This window comes from Clinocottus analis, unplaced genomic scaffold (genome assembly GCF_023055335.1).
Source record: "Clinocottus analis isolate CAN_PGR_092001 unplaced genomic scaffold, fCliAna1.0.p SCAF_10, whole genome shotgun sequence".
Lineage (NCBI taxonomy): Eukaryota > Metazoa > Chordata > Actinopteri > Perciformes > Cottidae > Clinocottus > Clinocottus analis.
Window position 1 is genome coordinate 7643982 of NW_027175821.1, and position 27554 is coordinate 7671535.

The 27554-nt window shown below is 39.6% G+C and overlaps 1 protein-coding gene across 2 annotated transcripts in view; it reads right to left on the minus strand.

Moving 5' to 3' along the window:
* The window catches only part of frmpd3 (FERM and PDZ domain containing 3), a 65244-nt gene extending 38252 nt beyond the window's left edge, over positions 1-26992 (minus strand). For both annotated transcript variants that reach the window (XM_068586637.1, XM_068586628.1), the window contains exons 1-2: positions 26584-26992; positions 8-105 (exon numbers count right to left, since the gene is read on the minus strand). The gene's annotated coding sequence lies outside the window, so the exon portion shown is untranslated. The remainder of the gene's footprint in view (positions 1-7; positions 106-26583) is intronic.
* Positions 26993-27554: the final 562 nt, after the last annotated feature.

Sequence of the window (27554 nt, forward strand, 5' to 3'; positions counted from 1 at the left end):
TACTTACGATCTCTGAATGCTGACTGGTGGACAGGAAGTTCTTTTTTTTCAAGCAAGTGTCTCCCACTAACACACACAAGCGTCTGGTCTGTAATATGTGTGACCCTGTTGAGAAACAAAAGCAGACTTCGATTAAATGCTTGTCACAGTAAAGATGCTGAATAACTCACTGAAGGTCAGCCTCAATGTTTGTGTGTGTATGTGCCGCGAGTAAATACTAATAAATATGGACGTGTGTGTGTGGGCGAGGGAAAGTAGCACACACGTGTCATCGAGCTCACGGATAGTTTAGAGCAGATCAACATGAGCCAGCCATTTTGCTGAAATTGAAATCCACAGGTTAATGTTTGCGCTGCTTCAGTTCATACTGTTGCACCCTTGATAGTGTATATCATAATTTAAATACCACCTTTAATGTTATTGCTAACAACACACAGTGCTATAGTTTATAGTTTATTAAAATTAGATCGTAAATTACTCGACATAAAGTCTGTTTTGCAAGGAGTAGGGAATTCATAAACAAGGCGGTGAGGAATTAATAAACTAATTGAATCTATATGCATGAAAACCTGCAGATTTCAAGAGTCTTAATGCTGGATTTTCTCTTTGCTGCTGGAGTCTGCTGTAATGATGGCTCTCGTCTCTCTGCTAATGATGTCTTTTGAACACAAGATCGCCCTATTTAAAAACGAGTTCAAAGTAACTTTTTCAAACGCTCTTTTATGTTATTATAGGACATGGAAAACCAGAACAGTGGTGCTTGACCCCTTAAATGTTTACAAAAATGTTCACACTCAAGGCACAGATTGGTGTCAGGACCTCAATACATAACATTATTGATTGTTTACTTGTTGTGGCACAGAGCAGTTTAAATGGAACTGAAGCAACTTCCATTATCCTCATAATATTATATTTTCCCTGATGCACAGATGACTGACTCAACAGAATAAACCCAGTCAACTGAATTAACAACCTCAATAACTACACCTGGAAGGCTGCATATTAAACGTCACCACGGGACCAACTTGACACATGCTTTTTGCATCATTCCATCAATGTGTGTTTATGCACACATTTGTTTCATTGACACTCGATCATTTTATTGTCCGGGTGTTGTTCTTAACACTTTTACAGATATAAGCAAAGCGCATCAACACCGATTGGTAGAATGTGCTGTAAAAGGTAGCTGAAACACTATGGTTCAAAGTGCCGTGAGAAGTTTTCTCGTAAACAAAGTACTCCGCTGTGTGCTTATCTTTAAGAAGTATGTGGAATACAATGCATTTCCTTCCTCATAAAACATTTGTGAAGCAGGTTTTGTGAGTATCTTGAACCCTGCATTGTTTAAATCTGTGTTAATGGACTTCCAGTCTTCTTCTCTGCCTTTCTTGGCACGTTAATGCCCAGAAAGTGGCAAAGTGGTAAACCATTGTCAGGAATGTGTATCATGTTAACTGTGCATTTGTACGACGTGACCTATGCGTGCACAAAAGTAACAAAGCTGCAGCCCAGTCACAAAAGCATCGCTCCACCGTGCTACTAGCCTTCTTTAAAGCTTTGCTGAGCTACTGGAAGTGACTCATTTACTTCATATCGTAATGTTTAACTGTGTTATCATTTTTTCATGGGTTTAGTTTCTTGCCAATGCAATATTTTTTCTGCTATCCTGTTTTCTTGGTCTGCGTGACCTCGCTCATTCATGTTGCTGCATGTCTGTTGGTGTGTGTAGGAGTTAGCTAATAAGTTAGTCTGCGCTGTTTGGGTCTTCTTAGCTCGTTTCAGGTGCTGCATCTCGGCAGCAACAGTTTCCTTTGAGGTTGAAAATAGTTTTTTCTTCATGCGTGAGGTGATAGCTGGTGTGCATGATTCCTGTAATGACAGTAATGATGAACATGATGGAGATTGATAAACATCTGTCCAGATTATTGCATGTTGTGGAATCCCCCTCTATGATGCCATTTAATTATCTTCTATATTTTTCTTGTCCAGTTCATGCAAGTAAACTCAAAATGAACTGGTATAAATTCTAGGTCTCAAAATATAATATGGATTAAGTAATGACACTCTAATCACTGAAACGTGTCCCGATTTACTATTTCATCATACTTTTCTAAATACAGACCGAAACACTTTTGTCGAGCACAGTGTTCCAGTTTTAATGGGTCCGAAAACATCTACATTCATTTCATAATTGCAGAAATGGTACATTTCAAAGAGAGACTGACCCCAGCTATGATCGCGGGAGGCAGAACGAGATGGAAACTCGCTGGAACCAGGAGAACGCCTACACATAACAGTCTCCCACTGCTTCTTAGAAGTGACCCGGGAGGATATTTTCACACGCTAAATGTAGCATCCAAGAAAAGAATCAGATCTGACATAAAAGTAGGAGGATATTAATTAGCACCAACAAGGCCCAATGGTGCTTCCTGTCATGGTATGGTGTTTCATTAGCTAGCACGTAGCAGAGACCAGTCTTTTATACCATAGTACTAAATTATATTTTATTTATTTTATTTGTGAGTGTCAAAAGAGCTCTTAAACAACACAAAGGAATGGAAAGAATATATGGAAATGCACATGAGGGGTATAGCAAATATCAAAGTAAGATTTCCATTTTAGAAGAGTTTGAAAATCTTAGTAAAAGTATAGAAAAGGTAAATTCTTTTCATTTTTATGGCATTGTTGTTGACATTTGAATCAAAAGGTCTGAATTTCTGACACAGAAAACTTCTTTGTTTTGAAGTGTAACTTTCAATGTTGCAACTCTAAGCTTTATTGCATCATATGGAAATAGTGGCATATTTTAAGTTTCAGTATTAATGACACGCCCATTGCATTTTTCTTTTCTTTTCCTTTTTTAGTTTGTCAATTCTCCTTATATGTAATATCATCGCCATTTTTGTATTGTACATCATGAACCGTAATTGGTTTCAGGTTTACCCAACTAACCATTGCATGTTTTAACAGGTTAGCTGGTGCTTTTCCCTGTTGAATTATGGAGGTGTCTTATAGTCAGACCCTTTCATTTCTTGGTTCTATTAATTAATCCATGTCCTAATGTTTAGAAAGCTCCTCACCTTTCTGTCCCTTCATCTCATTATTATTTCACCACAATTTGGTTCACTCTAGTGAAGTATGCTTATTTCCCTCCATTTTGACTTCAGTAAACAGAGCCTGATCCTTTGTCCGTTTCATCCAGACTATTCTCTTGCAGAAGCCTCTCTGCATTCGTTTCAGCACCTCTTCTCACTGAACACACACTGTAACACTTCTTATTTGTCCGGTGCAAACAATGTCTGCCAGGAGTTTCTTTTCTCTGCCTTCTTTTCCTTCATACTTCTCCACTGATATTATTTATGCGGCCAGAACCATCACAGCCTGGACTGTGCACTTTGTGAAGTCTGATCATATCATACACACACCTGATGCTAACTGTATTCATAACAATACTCTGCTGCCCATGTGACCTTTACACCCAAACAAGGCCAACTATGGTTTAGGTAACATGAAAAAGCCCCAAGCCGTACTACTATAACATTATCCTTAAACCTTTGAGAATTTGTCATAATTAATGAATCAGAAGCACATTACATCCATATATCAACACTACACCCACAAGACTGTTACTATGGTAACACAATGAGATGTCTAATGGCAGAGTTAACCATCATCAGTAATTAAAACCTATTAGCTCATGGGCCTAACCTTAATCAGAAAGAAGAAAATAAATAAACATTGGTTATATGTTTCAGGACCATGGACAGCAAACAGCCTGGTTACATGTTTCAGGACCATGGACAGCAAACAGCCTGGTTATATGTTTCAGGACCATGGACAGCAAACAGCCTGGTTATATGTTTCAGGACCATGGACAGCAAGCAGTCCGGTTGATACGTTCAGCACCATGGACAGCAAACTGACTGGTGGAGATGTTTTATCACTTTGAATGGCAAACTGTCAGGTGGAGATGTTTCAGCACCATGGACAGCAAACTGTCTTGTGAAAACATTTCAGCACATTGGGGATATGTTAGCCTTGTCTGCACCTCACCACTGAGTTTTTTTTTTCATTAGAAATCAGCCATAATACTAGCCGTTATACTAGACTTTTATTTCCAGCACATCCCATATGGGTGTCACTGGCACCATGCTACAGGAACAAGCCCTCTATTTGCATGCTTCAAAGATTGGGAAGCTCTTTGAATGTTATATATTTCAGTTTAGACTATCCTTAAGTTTCACTTACTTACAAAAGAAGATAATTTGAGTGCAATTTAAGGATAGGTGATAACCCCGAAGGTGCAATCTGAGGAGAAATACAAGCATCCTTATTTAAGAGTTTCCCCATTAAACCTAAATATTTACAGCTTAAATTTAGATATACTATTTAAGTATTAAATTGATCGAGACGTGCAGTGCATTAGTTGGCAACAAGTATAGCCTGCTGCCTACACTAATGCACCTGGATATTCTTTCTGACGCAAAGGGATAACTCAATCAATAAATAACCAAAAACTGTAATCTTTATTATTGATATCTTTTCACAAAGTTAGACTGAAAAGAGAATCCACTTCATTTATTATAGTTGCCTGAAACAATTTCGAACCATAATCCTCCTTGCTTTCCTCCAGAAGTTTGTGCGTTACATATTCCTCCTCCTTTGCGTCCCCCAATGCCCTTTCTTCAATTGCCATTCACTACAGCCACTCACTAATGGAAGCTTTAAAAGGACTATCAAGGAGGAAAATTACAGTTAAACAATTCAGATATATTTAACAAACCTCTTAGCCATTCCATTTTCTGCATTAGCAGTGCTGATTCAGTGGCGAAGGCTAAGGTAAGGTGTCAGCTAAAAGCTCATAATGAAGCGGACTGTTTGTCAGTCAGGAAGATAAGGCCTGTAATTGCCCAGGGTCCTGTATTGTCAATATGCATCATCGTGCCTTCAAAGCCTCTGCGGTTATAAGAGGAGGTGCTTTGGCTTTTTCTTAGATAACACATGGCTCTGGCTGTTGGATGTTTGTGAGCGCAAAAAAAACGTGAAAGCTATTTAAATATCCATAATAAACCTGCTGAAGTATCCAGACACAGTGATATCTCAGTGGTCCAGCTGTTTTTTAAGCATAAATGATTTCAATTTAATACAAGCCTGTGAGTTTTTACTGCGTGCACACACATTTGTACGGTATGTGTGTGCTCATACATGTCCAGTACACATTGATTTGTGTGTGTCTTTGATCCCCCTGCTGTTAGAGGTTCTTGCTAGCTCTTTACCTCCTAAAGCTTTTAATGGAAAGCTGCGGGTTGGCCTTTTCTCACTGTGCCCTCTGCTGTGACATGCTTCACTGAAAAATGGAATACCTGCTAATTAAGATAGTTAGTCCCCAGGGGTTGTTCTCAGCAGACAGTTTTTTCTCACTGTGGGAATGAGAGGCTGACAGGTTTGGAGGCACTACAAGTGTCTATGGAAATTGAAGGATGCAAGAGAGTGGACTTCATGCAGTAGAAGGGCCCTCTGTGGTGGAGCCAGTGGAAACTACTGCTGGAAAATAATGGACTAATGAGGTGAACATATATATGTGATATTTTGCTGTGTAAACGTGACAGTTTAGTAATTCCTCTGGAAAAAAATTAGTCACTACTTCTGAAATATGTCATTCTGATTTTAACTGTTTCAAATGTTTTCTGTTTGACTCTGCAAGACTCGTGATCCAAGTGATCATGGCTGTTATAGGAAGATTGCCCATTAAACTGCAGTTTTACAAAAAAAACTATATCGGTATCTTTGATAGATTTTTTAGATTTTATTGATAGATTTGTCTTGAAACCAGGAATCAATGAATCCTCAAATGTATGACTTATGAACCAAAAATAAAAAAGTTTATAAACGGACAAATAATAACACCTTCACTATACTCATCGATTGTATCGTATATGTGGATATTATAACTATCAGTCGAACCAGATAAGGTCGAAAACAAGATGTTCTTGCTACTTCCTCCCACCCTCGGCTACATTTGGTGCTCATGTTATTCCTTGGGTACCACCAGTGCTCTACACAAGCCTCACAATGTCAAAAAATGCTTAAGTGGCACACACTTCTCTGGATGTAAATCCCATTTATTGGTGAAATGGAAATGTCAAAAATCTCCTGAGCAGACAAAGTTAGTATGACAGCCTTTTTATAGTTTTTTCTCTTTCTCCACCAGCACAAATCAGACGAATATATATAAATTTATATAAAAATATAAATTGTAAACAAGCACAAAGCGCAGAAATTCTGATATATACACATGTATATAATAAGTTGACAATGACAATAACTTAAGTATTATCTCCTCATACCATGTGGTCCATTAGTCTCCATTAAACTCCATTAGACTCTATTTCTTTTCAATACCTTGCACTTATAAATAACCTAAGTAATGCTCATTAGTAACCTACAGAAGAACAACTTACTGATTATTTTCCTCTGAGGGCCAGTTGTTCCACAGATTTAAGTTCATTATGATGATTAACTTTTCAGCTTAATGTTTACACATCAGACCAATCATACATAATTTCCCAATGAATGCAGAGGGGAGAGGGATGAGAACTAAATGAGAACAATGATTAGGAAGGTGGACAACTAATTAATGCAGTCTTTTCTTAGAATAAAGATCCAGTCTTGTGCGTGTCAGAGAGTCTGTAGTGGCGCTAATGGGGGGTTATTGGATGATTTCAAATGTCTAATTCCTTGCACATCTCAGAGAGGTAAAACTGGCTGCAGTATTAGGGCACCTGCTATTTGTTTGTCTTGGAATCATCCAAATGACCAACATGATTTTAGCTCGGACTGAACACCATAAAGTCAGTTGCTGACAAGCTAAAATCATATGAATCTGAAGAAACCACCTTATACTAGAAAGCAAATGACATGCTTTACATCTGCTTGTTGTTCTACTGGCTAATCAACAGGATGTTCTTTGTACACCTAAAATTGACCAGTCAACAGCAGCTTGTTTATCTGTTTTAAACAAGTACAAGTTAGGCTTGAGTCAGGATGTAAGGATGAATTAATCATTTATTTGGCAATTCCCCCTGCAGGCCTTTGGATTTCGAGCTTGTCTTGTGCTTGTTTGTGTCTCCACAACACAACATAACACAGCAGAAAAGCTCAACGTTCAAGCTCTGACTATTCACATTGTAGATCAGGAAGATACTGTTAGGTCCCACATCTTTAAGTATCCCGAGAAGACGTTTCAAATTTGAATCAAAACAATCTTGTGAGACTGCCGTCTTAATCCATTCGCAAGAAACATGACTTCCTGAAGTACTTTACTTAAGTACACATTTTATACTGCAGTACTTTAAGTATTTATATTGACAGTTACAGTTACTTGCTACTTTGTATGGTTCATTATTTTAGATACTACATTAGTTAAGTAGTTTGACTAGCTACACCAGTAAAATGCTGATGCATTAGTAATAATAATCCACTAATATAATATGTCGTTGTGGAACAGTTACTTAAGTAAAGGATCTGAATACTTCCTCCACCACTGCATACAGCACCTATGCACACAATCCATCATGAATAAAGGTTTAACCATTTATATCTTATGCATGTCTTACCATTTGTGCCAACTAATTACTTTATTTTTCATTGAAGAAACCAGAATAATGTATTCCTCCCTCTGTAAATGATCAAAAACTATTTCCATTACCCTTGTATCATCATCATCATCATCATCATCATCATCATCATCATCAGGTGTAAACAGGCTAGTTTACAGTGCCCCTTTAAATCTTGAGAAGACTTGTGTGCGGTCCTTTTACCTTCATCAGGAAAATAATACTTGATAAAAAGGGAACCGCAAAGCTCATAACAACATAAAACATAGTAAAATTGCATTTCTAAGACGATATTGCCATTTTACAAGATGATCCAACAAACCAGACACACTATTAAACTACTTCAATGCTCTCATTCCACCTTCAATGAATCTCTTTCTGAAACATTATAGCTTAAATAGCATTAATGCACACCGTGCTGTATTGTTTCTCATTACTTCTTCACTGTGAGAGAATGTTAGCTTATTGTTCAATGCACTTAAAAAGCCAACATGATCACACAGGTTTATTTTTAGACCAGTGCATTATCAATCATGGTGCAATAAAAACGATTCTTAGGGTTTGGATTTTATTGATTTTTAGAAACAAGAGACCCGAGCTTTGCTTTGGTCTTCCATTTATTTTTTGTCTGGCTGGCAAAGTACTGTAAAATTAATCTTTACCAATGTTTTATACACACTTCAATAGAGAGAGAATGCCATTCTCCTTGTTTATGGACACTTTCTATGAACTATTCAATGGAAACATAACAGGTAATGTAAGCGCATACATCATAGTATCTTTTTTACAGCCCGCTCATCTCAGCTCTGGAATATGTACTTTACTGCATGAATGTACCCTGTGACCAGCATGCAGAGTTTACGTCAGCAGCCAGAACACCTGTGACTAATCATGTCTTTCACTGCACTCTCCCCTTTTCTCTTATAATGTCAAACAGTGCCCAAAATACACCCCCGCACCACCAACACTTAGATACTCTGTGCTGGGAAAATGACTATTATTCATGCGGTACTTTGCTGTAGCTTGAAACAAAGCGCCGCAGTATAGAAGACAGCAACATCCGGCTGCTGATGATTTGCAATCATAATTTGGAGCCATCAAAAAACTCTTTTGATTACAAATAACCGGCTTAACCTTTGTCTGATTTTCAAAAAAAGAGTTACTCGCTCATTTTCTTACATTAAGTGTTGCCAACAATAACGTTTAGTTTAGATTGATATTGAGCTGCAGACTATGAAGACAAAACAAAAACATCCGTGGTTCTTCTGCTCGTCTTTATCATCATGCCCTCATCTGTTATTGGTAAATAGATTGAACAAAATATCTTGTATGTTTAATAATGTCTGTATTTAGCTCATACATATCAGGAAAAAATCAATATTTTCTTGTAAATAATCAAAATAATGTCTCCGCAGTACAACATGTAACACATGTAAAACATAGTGGAAACATGATACATCTCTAACCTCATTATTTTGGTTCAATTTTCACCCACAAATATACAAGTAAATGTCAAATATGTGGTGTCCTCATGCCAGAGAGGTGCCAATAAGTTCATGGCAACAGGCCAGCAACATAAAAACTGGAGCTGGAACTCATATACCCTGCAGTATGTCTTATTTTATGCATATATTCCTCTGTCATAAATAAGCCAAAGCTTGTTAATTGTCCTTTTGAACCCTCCTTGGCTAATCAACCCATGTAAGTCTAGCCATTCACTGTAACTGAATACACTCATATCGTTATGCATTATTTATTTGGAGTCTAGAAAAGCTGAAGGCACACTAGGAACATGAGTCCATTGACATACTGTACACCACTACAGTGTAAACGTGAGAAGCTCTCTAACATAAACTAGAGCTTAATACTTTATACTTCATAGGGCACTGTCATGAACTCTTTAAAAGTCAAGTCTCAAGGGAAAGTGGTAAAAGCATTGCAACATAACAGGTTTGGCCCACTGAAGAGCTTGAGGCCATCCAGCCTACTAGTCATCCAGAGAAAGCTATTACACAGAGAGGGTCACAGAAACACAGTCCGATGACCTTTTTATATGTTTAGCGTATTGAAAATCTATAGGAAGGAAGGAATTCTGGTCGCATAGAGTTTATAAATCAAGAAGCTACATTTAGAGCCGGTCCTGACCTGGAACCTGTTCTGAGTTTGTAAGAACAGGGTGGCATTAAAAAAGAAAACACTGCATGTGTGCTGCGAGTGTTTGCAGGTGATCAATCTACATTTGACAATGTGACTACCATGACTATGATCTTTAAATCCAACACGTGCTCATGCAGCAAAACACAATCGCTGCACAAACTCGTCCAGCATGATTTACTGAGGCACCATGCAAGATTGATGTTCATTCATTTTCATAATGGATGGTGCAAACATATTTTGAGAGGGGCGGATGGTCATGCATTTGTCTTTATGTTTCAATCAAATTAAAGACAAAACATATTTATTTTTACAAAAATGACCTCTTCAAAGGTTTGCTTACAGATTTGAATGTACAAATGCAGATGTATCACATAGCAGAATGAGGTTTTAATAAGCCAATGAGTAAAACAAAACATCCCAATAAAAATGTAAAATGGCAGAGTCACTGTTTTTCTATAGCATTGACACATTCCTGGTCGACTTTATTTCTAAGCAAATGCTATTTATTTTTTTTAAGTATAGAAAGTAGATGTCAAGAACGTTTATGTAAATGAGGTATGAAGCGAGCGTCACAACACTGTAATGAGAATGAGAGGCCTTCGCTTTCCATTTCATTAAATTGTTCTGGGGATGATGTATCCTCACTCATAACTCTGAAGAGATCTTCATGTGCTGACGCACTAAAGGACTGAATGACTCAAAGAGTGCTGCTCTCCATCTGATGGTTTGTAACAAGAGAGCCTAACAATTAGTAGAAGTAAAAAAAGAGGCATGTTGATAAAGCTAGAGAATCGATTTTAATCCTCTTTTTGCTGTGGCTGTCTTCTTCTAGGTGAGAGTCAGACAATGTAACTGTGGTTTAATATGACAATTAGTGTTGTCTGTTTGTGTTTAAAGACCCATGAGGTAGTAAAAGAGTTAGTTTACGTAATTTAGGTTGGAGAGCTGGTGGATGAGTCAAACAAACAGCTTTTCCACAGAGACAACTGCCCTAAGTGAAACACATTAATGTCATCCACGTTCTTTTCATAACTCACTAAGTGGTTGTGTTGCCTGAACCCTAAATCAAGCAGACAGAAGTTCATTTTGAAAAGACACTGCATGTAAGTGAATCTAAAGACATCATAGTTTGAAGCTTAGTGTCACTGACATGTCGGTATTGTACGTGTTGGGGTGATAATTATATCAAACGTGCAGCTGCGTTTGATACATATTGATATATTAACAATAGGTCAAATGATTATGCGTGATGTAAATAATATCAAGTCTGAAACTTGATTTAATATCTGTATAAGGGCACAGGGAGACACAGCATCGACAGAAATATATGTTTTGTACTGAGGAACCCGAAATGTAATAATATATTCAAAATCCGTTTAGCCTTCTCTATTTTATTTTCTGGATACAATGCCTGGATCGTCTCATCTTTTCTCTGTATAGTTCATCCAGTTACAAACCATTGAACAAATTAATATTCATGGTGCTGTCCCCAAGGATTGATGGAAAATGTGCAAAACAGCGCAGCCGGCGTTCAGCAGAAACCATGCATTTGCAGCGAGGAACTGGGAGGAGCTCATGAGGGTTGTGGCTAAGGGAGGAGGTGGCCGTGCACCATCTCCTTTTGCCTCCTCAGCATCCCTGTCACGCATTGCTAACGTCATGCTTTAAGTAGCACCATAAAACCAAGATCGTTAAAGAGCCCCTGCATTGGACCACGAAAGCTCACCTCTCATCTGAACAGAAGAGCGCACAGTCACAAATTTCAAACCTTGACATAAACAGCGTGAGTAGAGAAGCGGTCCAATTCGCATGGCACACAAGGGATTTCTTTCTGCAGAATATGTTGAAGGTTGAGGTGAACATTGATTAGTGACAGCAGAGCGGGTCAATACGTCAACGCTGCCCTTTTCCTCTGTACAGTAAAGACTGCAAATCTCTGGCTGTCAAAGCTATATGATTTTCTTACTTTATATGGGATCATTGGCTAAAATATGAAACATATTAAATCTCCAGCAGTACATGGCTTTCATGTGTGGGAAAAAAAAGAGAATTAAGTGGAATCAGATGTCGCCGCTCTTTATACTAAGTCAGCTGACTTCCACCTTTGATCCCATCATAATTACTATGGCCACGAGAGGTTGCTTCAGAATGAACCATATGAATGTGTTGAGTATTTCAATTTGTTGCTAAAAGCTGTGTGTACGAGTGGCCAATTAGGACAGTCTCGTACATACTGCAAGTGTATTGTGAAATGTACAAAACAGGACAACTAAAATTGGATATGAAAAAAAATATTTCAAAAATTAAATGGGAAGCACTCATCCCATTTGAGAGAAATATTAGACTATATTTAATAAATCAACTACACACTGATTTTATTCAAGAGGTAACATGACAAAAACATTGAGAACCACAAGTAAAAAGTGCAGTATTTGAGTAGAAAAAATGTAATAACATTGAATGTGTTGAGTATTTAAATTTGTACCAATATTGACAAAGTACTGTGTCAACACCTGCCAAGTGTGAAGGAGATCAGATTTGCGATTGTGGAGATATGCAAAGAACACACAAAGACAGACCGACTGAGATTTCTTGCTTCATTGTTAGATGAGTATTAGCTTGTAAACTAATGTGCCAATTTGTCTTTAGATATTAACCTTTCCATTGGGAAAAAACCTTAAACCATTCCTGTGTTTTTCCCCCCCTCACAATAAGATGGTATTTCCTCACTGCATTTCCATCACCGTTTAGCCTTCTGGCCTCCTCTGAGAGCCAAATCCTTGGGCCTTTAGTCACATTAAGGCTACCGACTCCATTCATCACCGTGTGCGGCATGCCAGCTGACTCGTCAGCCGGAGCCTGATCGAATGTTGAAGCCCTCACCTTTTGCCCTCAACTTATCAGGAGCTCTCACTCACAGAAGCCTTGAAGCTGTCAGTCAATGAACTCTGTGTGTGTGTGTGTGTGTGTGTGTGTGTGTGTGTGTGACAGAGAAAGAGAGAGAGAGAGATGTGTTTACTCCTTTGAAACTGGTGTCACTTCAGTTAGATTTTAGGACAACTGGGTTAGAGAGGTCCTCCTCTCCCAGCTGTTGGGGATGATATTTGGTGAGAAGGTGGCTCTGAGGTTTCTGCTTTTCAAAAACAACCTTTTTCTCTGCCAGCTGCCATATCCCCTCCTCTCTTATCTCAGTGGCCTTTGAAAATCACAGTAAAAACAAGGCAAAATAAGTTGGTAAGCAGCTCTGATTATTTTTTCCCTCTCACTGACTTCAAACAGCCAATGTGGTAGAAACGAAAATAGAAACGGTCATAAATGCATTAATCATTTATCTCTGTGTGACTCCAATCAGCTGGTTCCCGACTGCACGGTGCACAAAGTATTCCCCAGGTTCGGGCTCTAAAGGGAACATAATCACAAGAGACGGCTTTGTTCTCACAGCCGTGTTTCATGATGAGATCGATATCTAAAGAGGAACATCTGTCTGTCTGAAGCTGTAAGCTTTTGTCATACCAGGCCCCTGCATCCGGCTCAGAAAGCACTTCACACACACACGTGCACACACACACACACACACACACAGACACACATGCACATGTTGGCACACACTGACAAAAAAACACACATCAGAACCCAGCACCAGCAGAAACACATGGAAATGTATGTCAGTTTCTCCTTGATGCTCTGACAAAAGACTACCAGAGGAGCAGCATTCAAAGCCTTTTCAGAAAAGCTCAAAGTGTTCCCTCTGGATGGAAGGTATGCGTGTTATCTGTTTCTGCATCATAAACGATCAAAATGATGTTTTTGGACTTTTTGTAAACTGAAAAGTGAAAAAATAAATAATTGTGTTTGAGAATACACCCAAGTCTTCCTCCACACGCTTGTGTTCAAATCTCCTGTTCAAGCCTGCAGGAAGGTTTAAAGTGCTGTCTGTGACGTGCGGCTCAGCTCCAGGGCTCCTGCAGGGGCTCGGGATGATTTCCTATCTGCCAGACTGATGAGCTTGAGAGGCAGACAGTTATTGGCATAGGCCACACTAGCCAGGTGTGAGAGAGATTACAGCCTTTAGCTGGGAGCAGCACCTTTGCAGTGAGACGTTTGGCAAGAGAGAGTCTGGCCACATGTGCTGCTGGAGCCTTAAATTGCCCGAAAGATGTATGAAGTCATCAGCTGCCGCCAACCAGTCTGGAGAGAGAGACCCATTTTTTATATTCATGTGAGTATACGTGGCGGATAATGGAAATGCAGCATAATAGCTGGCACTCGGCAGATTGCGTGCAAAAATTGCCAACATTATGAAAATATCAAGATATGCCAAATCCACATAGTGGACCAGAAATGAATCTATTCTGTCACGCTCCATTATCAGCTTGTTTCACATGTTCACTTGTTCCATTACTGCTGCTGAACTGAAACATTATTTGTGCCTGTTGTGAATAATTATGTTGAGTAACTGTCCCCTATCAGTACAGTCAGAGCTACTGTACATTTAGGTAGTGGCTTTTTACAGTGAGGCCAAATTACCATCACACAAAGTTTTATGAGCAGTTTCACCTTTTTTTCTTAAAATCACAGATCAATTGATCATCTTCGACTTTTGTTTGTTCTCCAGAGGAAATTTGATATTGTAAAACATATCCTTAAACTCACCACACACATATCTGCTGAAGCAAAACTTTGAGTGTTTATCAAGACATTATCACATAGCGCAGACATCAATGGTTAAAACAACACCATCATCACTCCCGACTTCATGTGTACACATTCATCAGCTGACCTTTTAACAGTTGGTCGGAGGAATTGTAGGCTTTCAATCACTCTACATCACATGATCTTCATCGGCAGAATTTTCCCAGTCGTGGAACTGTTAAAATCTTTAAATGTCAGGAACTTATTATTATTTTTACCTTCAGAACTTTGGATTGAAGGCATATTCATTCATAATTTCCACCTGTAATCCTTAAAAAGGCTATATAGCAACACAGTATGCTATTCTACTGACACTCCCATAGACTTGTTTGCCTTCATTCTCTGGCAAAACTCATAATTAATTCCATTGTGTTTTCTGGAAAACAGTCAAAAACCTGCAGGTCAGCAGCTGTGATTGTGCACCTCTGCTGCCGGATGAAAGTGCTTTTGCCAAAATTAGACGACGCATCCTTCTGTGCTTCTGCATCAAACTCTGAAAACTGATTACAGTTTACTCATTCAAATCCAGGCTTGATATGTACATTTCCCAACAGGCTTTTGCATGAATATATTGTCTTATTTTGACTTTTCCTTTTGATAAGTGAGTGCATTATTCATGTGCTATATTTGTTGTTCTGTGTGTTGTCAGCATATTTGTCTCTGAAATATAATTTACAGAGCCAGTGTTTACTGTATTCCCAGGAGGAATGGCAGGCCATTAACAAAGGATTTGTATGAATTCAGATTTTTCACCTTTGAGACAGTCGCTGAATGAGAATATGCCGAGCAACGCACAATTAATCACTGTTGCTCCTCACAGAAAGATACTTCATCATAAACACTGAGATTATAAGCAAACATGTCCTTTGCTGTATGTCTGCTGTTTTCTTTGGCATGCACTCCGTTTGAATACAAATTCAGACCTGTAGGTTGACAGCAGCACAGCGTCTCTCTGTAACGCAGTCCTCTGTAGTCGGATGAAAATCTTCGTGACTTTTAATTACGGCTGCGGTCTCCTGGCAGGTGGGCTAAGTGCCCTTCATTACTGGCCGATCCTTCTCCAGAGGATGTACTCCACTGCTGCTGGAGACCGGGTCGCCCACATTACCTGCAGACCATTAATTAACCAGACAAGAGCTTCGTCTCGGCAGTGGCCCTCGGCTGTGCAAACCACCGTCGGTTAGAGGCTGTAAAAGTTCTGGACAAGATTGATGGTGATCCTGTTTTTATATTTCAACCTAAAAGGCATCAAGCTCGGCAGTCACCATCAGCTAATGTCAGGAGGGACAAGATATCGAAGAATGATGACCCTTATCCTTGTGCGTGTGTGTGTGTGTGTGTGTGTGTGTGTGTGTGTGTGTGTGTGTGTGTGTGTGTGTGTGTGTGTGTGTGTGTTGCATGTTAATTTACTGTACAGTATGTGAAAACAATTTATTTAATGGAAAGTTGTTTGACCATGAGTAATGTATTAAAGTTGACTAAAATATGCAATTGATATTTGTCCTGTTGGTTATGGTTCATGTTGATTTTTTTGCAACGTCCTACTGTTACTTAATAATCCCTATAATCAAACAAATAAGTGATCAGTGTTTTGAATTGTTTATTGGAATCTTCACTGTATTATTTATAGACGTACTATGGCAAGCAGAAATTCATGTGATACATCAACAGGATTCTAAATTCTAGATGACAATCAAAGCCTTTTCTGCAAACATCCAAAAAGTATTATTATTTTATGAATACCTAAGATATCCTGACATGAGTCTGGTACTTTACTTGATAACGTGCCCAAGGTTTTGAGAGAAGAAATGAAGAGAACACTGTTTTTTTTTGTTTTTTTTTACGTGAGGACATGTTCTGCATAATACCACATTTAGCTTGTCCAATTACATTAAATGTTCATATTGCGCTCCATCCTCTCCCTCTGGGTTGGTGGTTGGGGTGGAGTGTTACAAGCATTCAGTGAAGCCACCTCTCTGTTTTCCTCAAAGAGTGCGAACACATTAACAATTTAAATTAGGCTTCAGTGATGAGAATAAACGTACCACCACACAATCTATGAGTGTGTGTGTGCGTGTGTGTGTGTGTGTGTGTGTGTGTGTGTGTGTGTGTGTGTGCGTGTGCATGGGAGGGATGGGAAGAATCTGTTTTCCTGTAATAACTCCTCTTAGGCTGCTCTTACTGAGCGTATTCATGCATAACACACACACACACACACACACACACACACACACACACACACACACACACAGCATGTAGTACAGACCTGTGGGCTGAAAGCTACAATTCCCCAAAACAGTCTGCGAATAAATAGTAACCTTGTCTGTGTGGCATTTCAAAACAATTTGCACACACAATTAGTCTGATTCAAACAGAATGTGATAAGTTGCATCCAGCTACAAATCTGAGCTTTTTGTCGAAGTCTTAGCTTGTGTTTGTACATAGATATGTTGTGTTGACAGCAAAATCGAGCGGGGCTTTATGAAAGAAAGCATCTTTATCTGCAGGGGAATCACAACGTCTGTCCTGACGAAGTAAGCAGAACATTTAATCCACACTCGTCTGCTCTGCACCCTACGATACTAACTCTTGTATATAAATGAACAGCGGATACTTGTGGCAAAGTAGTCGTATAATAATATTTGGAAGTTTAAGGCATTTTATATTTATTTCACAGCTGACAAATGCAAATAAAAAAAAATAGGGAAAGAGGGGTAATGGCGTGATAAAAATACCTGCCAGAGTAAAATGGGAGACTTTGCAATAACATCATGTATCTTTAAACTGCTGAGCTCACAGTCGACACTATAATCTGTCACTGAACATGCTGTAGATTATTTGTCTAGTACAAGCATATCCACAATGACAGGGCTTTTAACCTGAAACTCTTCAGTGTCTCAGCTTGTCTCCAACTCTACTTTTCTTCCTCAGTTTGAAGAGGAACTTCGTCTAAATAAGGAACTCCAATATGTTTTTCCACGGCCGAGAAAGGTTCAATCAGTATCTGTGAACATGAGCCGCCCTCTCTTAAAAGCCAGACACCAAAGAAGTAAGTCTTAAACTTAAGATAAAATGAGATGAGATAGTCTTTTATTAGTCCCACAGCGGGGACATTTGCGACTTGTGATCTTATACATATACTTAAACATTCCCCTGGTTGCTCTTAGCTTCATCTACATATTTCCGACTTCATGGTCTCCGAAGCAGTTCAACATCACATATTTGAGTTTGAGCAGTTTTGAGAAAGAGTTGTTTGTTTTCAAACGGTAGATTAATGAAGCAATAAGGTACGAGAGGCAGTACTGTATCGTCGATAATCTGCAGTTCAAGGGTGTTGTTAGGCCCGACATGTAGATACAGTACTGCCTCAAGTACCTCATTGCTTTCATAATACGGCTGCCTGAGACATAAATAGTAAGTAAATAGTAGCTGCCTTTCAGCACAAAATAGTTGTAGCCACCAAACATTGTGTACCGCACTTCAGTAGCCTAAAGAAAATAGTCCTGTGTATATGGGAGAGGCATACACACACACACACACACACACACACACACACACACACACACACAGACATGAGAGAGAGAGTCTGTGATTTACTGACCAGGCCGGTTGAAAGCAGGGTGGATGATGACCCTCAGCCAGCGATGTAAAGAAGTACTCTCGCTGCTTCTGTCCGTAATTTTTTCCTCCTCCATGATGTTTAGAGAACATGCCTCGCGTCAGGGTATTACTGACGGTAATTATCTCTCACTGGAAATCATCACGATTTTGTGATCAAACCCTCATTCTTCATCTTAGTTTCCGGTTTTACGCAGTCGCTCCCGACTAATTAGTCTGCTCGCTCAGAGCGTTATCTGCTCTCCTCTCCTGATTTGTAAGCCGTATCATCGTTTGACTGTGCAGCAGGACCAGGTACCACAAATACGCTCTTCACCGCTGCCACTCTCATCAAGAGGCCTTCCCCCAAAATATCAAAGTTTACACAAAACATGTTTGTTAACTGTCAAGCTTGAAACGATAACTAACGGTCGCGCAAAATCTACCAACAGCTTTGTCGTGGAGGTGCAGCGCCCATCCACCTCTTCCCCTCTAGTAAACACTGTGCTGCGTCAGCACTTTCCTGGAGTTTGCACTCTTAGCGCTGTTAGCACCACATGAGTCGTCCGCATTTCTCTTTTTTTTTAATATTTTTTTTTACACTTTTTGAAGTAAAGAAGAACATCAGATCCTTTCCCAAAATCTCCACAGAAAGACAACTGCTGATGATTGAAGTGAATCCTGAGATTTATTTACTCCCACTATTCACATACACCAGGAGAGTCTTTCCTCTCCTGTAGCGATAACAACATTCTCTGTCATTAGACAGAATAGACTTGTGCTCTGTTTACTGCGATAATTATTCAATTTTTTTCTTAAAGCTTCGAATGAATATTGCACAAAATATGCTAATTTGATGGCACTCACAATGAATGTACTTGTTTGGCTGGTAACAAAATAGGAGACAGAACACGGTGAGCCAGGTATTACATTAATTTACATTTTAATAATTTCACAGTTAAGTGAAACATTTCAGCATTTAATCTGTCTCCGCAACCATCACAGTTCTCAGTGGGTGTTTTTCTACTACCTCACCCACCTGTTGTTTAATCAAGGCTCATGTTTGTTACATATATTAATGCACCACACAAAGCTGTTCTCTAAAAAATTGATCGCATCACACTTGTCATCTTCACATAACACTTCAAATCTCTGCCTTTTATTTGAACTTTGAAATGTATATTCCACTGTAGATTCAATTGTAAATATGCATGCTCCCACTTATTGCACTTACATATATAAACATATACAATTGACCATTTTGCAATGGGATCACACGAGTTGAAACACCAATTTGTTCGGGGGAGGAGCATTCCCAACTTCCCACCTCCCCTTGCTACTAACCGACACCTTAGCTCGTTCCACGCCCACCTTCTAACGCTGCCTTTCTTTTCATCTCAACCACGCTCCTGTTAAGTTTCATGATTGCATCTTGCAAGGTTGTGACCCTAGAGTGATGACAAAATCTGTCCACGAATCGAAACCAGCTCAGTGGTAGTTTACAGTGTCTTAAAGCATCAAACGTGAACTGTTATGCAGTAATGCAGTACATTTATGCTCCAATTAAAAATATTTTTTTCCCCAAGTTAATGCAAAATGATGTCCTAGCTTCCTTAAGCTATTTAGAGAATTGATTTTGTGCTTTTAATTAATTAACATTGTATTCTCCGGTCCAGCCCCCCTGCATACTGAACGTATGACTGGTGTGTTTGGTTTCTTTCTTCCTCTTTTCTTTCTGCTTCTTGACTTGACTGATACTGGTATGGTAATCGAGGTAAAAAATGTGCATCACTGAGTTGAATATATGGCTTTAATCTCTGTCCACAAGTCAATGTTGACTTTGTACCCTCCATTTTGTGACACCACAGTTCTAAAAGATTTATAGAATAGCAGGGCTTGATACATTGCTCAATGGTCCTGCGCTACAATCAATGAATAGTTTTCATTGGATGAAAAATTGTTTAAAAATATTGTTCTGCTTGTACAGGTCTTTCTGTAGGTCAATTATTCAATGTAGTGTATACACATTGGGTTGTATTGTCACATTTAGAAACCTGTCTGATTAAAATGCTCTTCTCATCGTCTTGCTCGCTACTGTTTATGTAACATGCACTGCATCTGTTTCTCGATCTGAACCACTCAAAGATTTGCAGTCTTGAGCAACACAACCAGACAAAGAATTGTTTGATTTATTCCAGACTTTATAAAAATGTATTAAAACCAATAGAACATTAACCTATTTTTAGGCCATTTCCTCAAAAATGTCATACCCAAACTAGGACTCATTGAATAATCTGGTTGTTTTAATAAAATGTACACATGTGAGATTTTGTTAGGATGTGTAAATATCTGTCTATACATGTTACTGGTTAAGAGAAGATGACACAGAGAAAAAAAATGATGCAGCTGTAAGATTTAACTCTAACCCAAATCATAGCACAATGTGTGAACATTCTCGCTGCAAAGGTTGACTTTGATAAAGTGAAGCAAAACAAAGTTTGAGAGGGATATTACTTATGGTGTTCAATACATCCAAATACAGCAGTTCGGGGCTTTTTTTTTCATAAAACAAGCTATGATTTACAGTTTTATATAACAATCACTCAGCCCCCCTTCCCCTCCCCTCCCATAGGGGGGATTGGTTTTTAAAAGGTTCAAAGTGATGCCTTGTGAATCAAGCAGGCTGTGATGTAGAAAGCTGGAAGAGCTACACTTGCTGCTGATGTAGTGGTTCCACTTTAGAGAGCTATATCTGGTTTAAGAGCGAAGCAATTCAGTCTCTGACAGCTTGTTAGCAAATGCCCCACATTCACTGCTGGTTACCATTATTAGAGAAAGATTTCTCAGATTTTACGCGTGTGAGATAATTAAAATATTTTCTTAAGCCACGTGAGAGAAAGTTGTTGTTGTGTCTGTATTATGCATGACAGTGACAAGCTATTCAAGCGTTCATATTATTTTTTATTTTCCAACTCATCTCAAAATACTTGAAATGCTGCTGTCAAAATCTACTTTCTAACGCTCCATGAGGTTGTTTTCTTCTCTGTCGATGGAAAAGAAATAAAGATCATCAATCATGTTCAACTGCACATACTTATGTGCATCTCTTTTCTTTTCTCCCTCTTCTTCTCTCCGCTATCAGACTCGAGGAATATATTGACTTCTTTTTTTTATCTTGATTATAGCCATTTTCTGCGAATTTTCTGGAAATAGATGGTGATTCCAAACTGATACTTGATGTGTAATGGACATTTGGAAAAGGAGAATATTCTGACGGTAACAAAGACAAAAGTAGGAAAATACTACAATTGAATTTGTTAATTTGGAGGCTAGGATAAGATCTTGGTTGTGCTGTTTTTTTATGGGCGGTAAAACATTGTGTCTTCAAAATGTAATGTTTGTAATGAACAAAGGAAGATTTATATATCTAGTCAGTAGATTTTATAGGTTGAAGGGATGTTATTCTCAATTGAACAAAAAATCCCCAACATGACAACAATGATAAAAACAAACAAATGTCCGACACTCCTATAAAAGCTCAAGACCAGCTCCATTTAATAAAAGATCATAACAGTGTAACATTTTTAGCCTCTAAGAGGAATATTGCCGTGCCATGTCCTTGAGGTTTATATCTTTCAACATTGGGTATACGTCAACCAGATTTCAAGAAGACGACAGCGAGGCAGAAACAACACTGAATAGGAGGGAAGTGGGGAATTGGGGTGATGGAGAGTGGAATAGAGAGAGAGAGTATGAGAAATCCATTAAATTCTTTTGAAATATTAAGTAAATATATCTATCTGTTTTCAAATATGTTTTCCATTCCTTTGGGGAAAGACCTACTGTACTAAAAGATTGAGTTCTTTCTAAATGTCCACACGTGTGGCCTACGAATGAGACTCCTGAAGGCGCCTCAGTTTAGTCTACTTCACTGATCGCCTCATTTCTCCTGCAGTAGCACCGTCTATGCCCACCACTCCTCCCTCTCGTGTACAGCTTCCCCCTGGCTATTTTCCTACAACGGTGCTCGCCTGTAAAATGGAGTTTTTGTTACGACACACAAATCTATAGCACGTTTAAAACACTTCAACGTTTTTGCTGTTGACAAATTAAGAGTGCTGAAAAACAAACCTGATGGGATAAAGATTATCAGAAAAAAAGAGAGTTAAGGTGCTGCTCTGACTGCAGAAAGCCCTGCAGTCATTTGTTTTACCACCTGGCTGCAGAAGGACACGTACAGACACACTCTGAGATGGACGAGATGGGAGTTTTGTGATACCCAACCATGAAATGCTTTACTTTGAAGCGGCCTTTGGGGCACCACTGTGACAGAAAAGGGAACATGGAACCACAGTTAATAATGTAATTAGCTTTGTAGCCCGTGGCTATGTTTGTACCCTGTGAAACAAGAAAAAAAGTAATCAACATGATCTTAGCAGTAATGATTGTGCTTTTACTTTAAGCATGTGTGTGTTTGTGTGTAAAGCATACATATTTATGTGCAAAATTATAATTGTGTGTGTGTTAGGAGAAAATGCAAATATTTTCCCCAAAGACTGCACACATCTCCCAAATGCTGCATGACCCCGAGCATTTTTAACTGTGTCTGTTGCTAGACAAGAAACATAAAGTCTACATTTTTGGCCGGAGTGCTTTTAAAGTTATGGAGAGATTTTGTGTTCCATGACTGTTTTATGGTAATTGATTCAACCATTTCCCTCTCCATTAGTGAGCCAAATGCTAGAATTTGCTCAAAATGAACACACTATCAGGAAAAGGAAAAAGATTTAGGCCACGTTCATTTACACTTCTGGACTTTTGTAAAGCCCCTTATTCATTCATATCTATTCAGACAAGTGTTTTCTCCGCAAATATAAACAGTATCTATCTATATGTATGTATGTATTGTATTTGTCACAATAAATGATCTGTTGAGGTCTGGCAGTATACGAGTCGCCGCAACACATTTTACTCCCAACTCGTCAGATAGCTGCCGCTGGTCATCGCTTCATGGCATCAGAGAACAACCCACTGCAACACCCGAGCGCTATTTTTCATTGTGTCACTAGGGTGTGTCAATATACGCATGGTGTCATTTCAAAATAAATGTTTGACTTCACAGGAAGTTAGATTTAAGCTCTGTGGCTGTTCTAACCTGTTAACATAGGCACAACAATTAAACCGGTATACTGCCTCCCCCTAAATGTAGAATCCTCTGTGGGCTTCCCTCTGAAATCGCTTTTTTGTTTATTCTAAAATGAAATGGGGTATTAATTATGCAGGGAGTGCAGTTAGTGACAGTGTGGGCTCCATGGTAGCGCTGAACGTCTAAAGTAATGGTAGGGGGCGGGGCTTAGCAAAGTGTAAACTTGCGCTAAAGACAAAGTAAGATGTTCTCGCTCTCATTTAGGGCAGGAAGCTGGTCCCATAGCCCACACACATCTTACAATCCAGTCTTCAAAGTGTGGTCATATTTTACCATTTCCTGCAAGTGTTTTCTTTTCCCCAGTTGACAGTTTGGGATCCTGGCCAAGTAAAGTAATGACTTCACACTGCATTGCTCATCTGCTGAGCACTAGCGTGATTCTCAGATATGTGCTGACACAAAAGACCAATTAATATGCACGGTGTTACTCAGATATTTATCGCCCCAGTAACATTGCCAGTTTATTACTGTGGTTGTATATTCTTGTTTTTTGTTTCTCGTGTGCATCTGAAGCCATGAATCCAGCTCGGCGAGATTGGTCCTCGGATGCAGCGGCAGGAACAACTGGTTGTCATGACCACAAGAGAGAGTGTGCACGCAAGTTAGAGAGAAAGAGAAATTTGTCAGACATGTTTTGTCATGGTATGTGCTGCCTCGCAGTCAAGTGACTACTTCTCTTCTGTCGAGTCTTTAGACATGCAAAATGTTTCTATAGGAACGAAACCGTTTAAAGTGATTTCTTCACACATTGGAGTGTTGGAGTCCATTGTGTAAATGTCATTGCGATAGGTTTTACTAGATATCCCCATACCTGCTTAAAACAGTATGTCCTAATACGACATTATGATAGCATTTAGATTCTACTCACCAAGTATTATCTGTGTAGCCACAGCCTGTAGCTGCATGCCACTGAACTCCATACAAAGCACATGAACGATACCATTGCATTGACACGTTCAAGTCATTTTGCCTGTGCAATGACATTAAAACATTAGACAGCTGTCAGGCAGCTTTCGTTTCAGAATCAATTCACTGGTGGTTTTTACACAAATATAAAATGTAAATGTTTAGATCCTGCAGAGCTTTACAAGAATATATATATATATATATATATATATATATATATATATATATATATATATATATATATATATATATATATATATATATAAAAATATAAATAATTGTGCCAAACAAGCCTGAAGATGGGCGCTGTGCTTGGATTAAAAATCAACTCTAGTTGGGGAAGCAGTTGATGTGAGTGTGTGCATGCATGCGTGTCTCAGAGAGGGTTTACACATATTGCAACAGAGCTATCCACTCATGCTTAACTACCAACGCAAAGTGTTTAAATGCCCTACACTGTAATTGGTGTGATCTGTATGTTTTATTGAGTGGCATGTCTGTTTTTATAAGGTTCTTTTATGTGCCTCTGCAGAGCTGCCAGCTTGTGCCAAGAGCTCTCCTTACATGTGCATCCGACTGCTTTGGTAATGATTGGATTCTGAAAGCATGTCGAGGCTTTATATTTGCTGCTAATCAGGATGTCTCAATGAGCCATATTACAAGAATTTGGTGTCTGTCTTGGGCAAAGGCTGCACCACAAGTTCTATCACTATGCTCTACCCTACCATCATTGGGATGTCCTGCTCTCTCTCAGGACAAAGGAGTAGTTGATAAAGAGGATAAAATAGCAGTTGAGTGTAAAAGTACAATAGCAAGAACACAGAAATTATCTCAATGTGCTTTGATTACATTTGGGAGAACTCAGAATTTCAAGAAATAATGTCACTCTGAAGTCAGAATGATAAATATAACTTTGCATCTGTAAACTAATGATTCTTGTGCGTATATTTACTGCTTTAAAAACTGCCACTATTAACCAACAAATGCATTTTCTGCAAAAAAGAACAACCTCAGACATCCACTCCATCAAACGCAAGTCTAGCCAGTGTCGGCCTGAGTGGCATCTCGATGGATGTTGCAGGATGGCTTTTAAAATCAACCTCCAAATCAGCCACCATCCACTCTGAAACACACTGTATGATGGAACATATTGATATTTTTTTGGCATATGCTGAATGTACCGCCTCGAGAATTCATTGTCGCATTGAGGAGAGTGCTCTCTCACTGCCGGGCTGCCTCGGCGCTCTATCTGTCTCATTGCCTTCATTTGGCCCTGTCCAGTGGCTCTATAACTTGCCCAGTCACATGATGAGATCAGAGAGCCTGGTCATCTGAGTAATGGCTTTGCTTCTGTTTAGTCTCTGGCCCTGCGTCCAGTGATGTATGCTTCATGTAACGCCACAGGACACCTCATCTCTTTCAGCCACACGGGCACTTCTGAAAAGGCACATCCAGCTGGGGTCAACCTCTGGAATTGCACTTCCATAGAAGAAGAAACGCATCATAATCATCTTTGAGTCATGTAATGAAACTTCAGAGTATTAATGGAAGGTTGAGGGGAGACATTTTCTGTTCAGTTGGAAACTGACCTTTTCCCTTTTCTGCAGCCAGTCTCAAGGTTGCAACAGCAATGTTACATCTTTAATACAATTATTGTCATAAACATTTGTTTTCTCCAACATATGTGTTCTCAGTTTGCAACTCTAATTATGCAGCAAATCAGAGCTTTCTTCTCTGTCCCAGGTCTTCTACCCCAACTTCCACCCTTGTGGGTGAAACGCCATAATCACACTCATGGTGTGTACGTGCTCTCTGGCTACAGTGAGCCCCTTTTTTCCCCTTCAACATCAGCTACACTGAAAAACAGTCTTCAGACTTTCATTGAAAAATTTGCACAGTGTGAATCTATATGAATCCTAAATGAAACACTGAGGAACAGCAAAGCCAAATAAATGGTCAGCCCCCCCAAAACAGCAGAAGCCCACAGGCAATGGCACTCACATAAATCATACTTATGCAATGGACTTTCACCCTCTGTTTCTGTCTGTCTCTATTTTCTTTTTTCCTCCCTGTTTTACCCTTTTCTTTCCTGCTGACATTCCCCAGACATATGATGGATATCGGACCACGCTCTCCAGGAGACATATTCCATTATCATGCCGCCACAGCGCTCATTCACAGACCCATCTCCCCTCTAATCAATGACCATGCAGCACAGCAGGCATTAACAAACTAGACACACATGGCAGAACCTTCGTAAATTATCAAGCCAATGGGATTGAAAAAGATGAGAATCAACGGAGTGAAGTATTCCATCTCGCAGACGACACATAGCGGATCCCTTCTCATCTGCGCAGATCAATAAAGATGGAAATCCAGCAGAAAAACCCCAGCTGTGCTGCCTCTTACCTGTGTGCCTCTGTGCTGGTCCTCTCTGTGGCTGTGCTTGATGAAGACCCTCGTTCTACACAGCCATGCCCTCCTACATGGGCATGTATCTGTGGGGCAGATCAGAGGTCTGCCTTGTATATGTCAGCCTGGAGAAGAGGAGGGATCAAGGATCAGAGAGATCTCCCGGCTGGCAGCCCCGTCTAGCGCATCTCCTTGTGTCTCCCGCTCTCCTGGGTCATTCCAGCCAGCCCCTCAGCAACCGCAGAGCCAGGGAGCGAGCGTTCAGAGGGGGGATGGGAGGTGCTTAGAGGACTGATGCAAACATGGAACGGAAAGCAGAGCACTTCCTCCTACATGTCTGACTGCAGCCAGTGGACATGCTATTGCTGGAGTCTCGGTCCACCTCCCGTTTTCTTGCGATGCATGTGTGTGTGTGTGTGTGTGTGTGCGTGCGTTTTTTTGTGTCTGCGCGTCAAGTGCTGGCTCCACTCTGTGTGCGGTGTGTGAAAACAGAGTCTCTTCCCTAACTGTTAATGCTGCCGCTCGCTCCGAGATGCTGAGGCAGTGTGAGAGAGGAAGAGAGAGAGACAGACAGAAAGAGAGAGAAAGAGGTGTGCGTGTGTTGGAGCAGCGGAGGAAGAATGGCAAGGAAAAGAACAGGAAAGGTTGTTTTCCCTCCTGCTTGTCCTCCATCCATCGTTATCAATTCCATCAGGGATGGATGTCTATGGCTGAGTTAATGAGTCATCTATACCTAGACGCATGTCGCTGTGTGGCAGACAAGGAGAGAGAGGCAAAGATGTACTGTGCATAAGCAGAGACTTCATACTATGTGTGCATTGCATAGCTTGCACGTGTACTGTGTACAAATGCATCATCATTTGAATGTAAATGAACATGTTTTACTGTGCGAGCTGAGATGTTTATAGCCTACTATGCATACACATACATCATGTACACACATCTTAAATGTACACACAGCCAAACAG